Source organism: Pinus tabuliformis, chromosome 7 (assembly GCF_031772625.1).
Source record: "Pinus tabuliformis cultivar Carrire ecotype Pingquan chromosome 7, CPIR1, whole genome shotgun sequence".
NCBI classification, from domain to species: Eukaryota; Viridiplantae; Streptophyta; class Pinopsida; order Pinales; family Pinaceae; genus Pinus; species Pinus tabuliformis.
This window is the reverse complement of record NC_142293.1, coordinates 800897905-800898960: the sequence shown is the minus strand read 5'-3', so window position 1 is coordinate 800898960 and position 1056 is coordinate 800897905. Positions and strand designations below refer to the sequence as shown.

The following is a 1056-nucleotide window of genomic DNA, read 5'->3' as shown; positions in this document are numbered from 1 at the left end:
GGACTGATTCCTGTTTTTAGAATTATAGTAGTCAATGATTGGGAAACATGGCCTAATTTTTCTGAGAATTAAAACCAAATTTATGGATTAAATGTAATATGGTCATACAGACAAAGCAATTTATCTCAAACAACTTCAAACTTAGAAATTGGACAACACTTCTTTGATAAATAGTTAATAAAATGATAGAGTGATACTAATGATATGTAAATGCATGCAGAGTACATCATGAAAGCTTTATATTTGAAATTGAATCGAGCAGCCTTAATTTGTCACTCGATTGGAATTAGTTGAATCCACCCTGAGAATATTTTCTCTGTTCCGTTACATTGGCCTCACCAAAAAGATGTTCAGGGATATAGTAACCCGTTACAGGATCCGACATCCAAAACCTCTTTTGATAAATCCGACATTACAGCAGGCCTATCAACGGCTTGTTTTGGTTCTGCTTGAATTAATCCTCTACTGAATCTTCTACTTTCTGCCGGGGAATCCTCTACTGCGTTGTATCCTCGCCTGCACGGGAACATCAATTAAAAGGGAACGGAATCAAGTAAATTAGTTTTTATTTGCAATATAAACTAGTGATTTTAAAAGTGTGGAGTTCATAATATGTTGTTGGAAGAGATTTTAGTGGCGTTGTGAAGGAGCTTACGTAGCGTGAATCCCTACATTTGATCCCATATCCATGCCCTCCATGCCCCCCAACTCGAGAAAGAGCAGCCGCAGCCGCAGATGGAAAAGAGATCTGGCCATGAGGGGCCTCTGCTTATGTCCGTTATGGAGTTGTCTTGGATGTTGTTGCAGTGGAGGACGGTGCCGACGCCGGTGCGCGAGAGGCTCAAAGTGATGCAGAGAACCATTTCTTCCCTATTCAATAATCTGTTGCAGAAACTCTACGCGCCATTTTTCAATTTGAAATTCCAGGCGGGAAGATATTTGAATTTTGAAATTCTTTAGTGCCGAGGTAGCATTGAATGCATTTAAGTTTATGTCTTATCCACCACTTGCATTCGCTTTTGGGAGCCAGAGTGGTGCAGCGTGCCGGAAATCAGG

General features: G+C 40.4%; 1 long non-coding RNA gene across 1 annotated transcript; it reads right to left on the bottom strand.

The window, feature by feature from the left end:
• Positions 1-223: 223 nt before the first annotated feature.
• LOC149249987 (uncharacterized) lies at positions 224-829 on the bottom strand. Its single transcript, XR_016265921.1, has 2 exons — positions 656-829; positions 224-516 (listed from the first exon to the last, which is right to left on the bottom strand). It is a non-coding gene; the product is annotated as an uncharacterized LOC149249987 (long non-coding RNA).
• Between the last annotated feature and the right edge of the window lie 227 nt (positions 830-1056).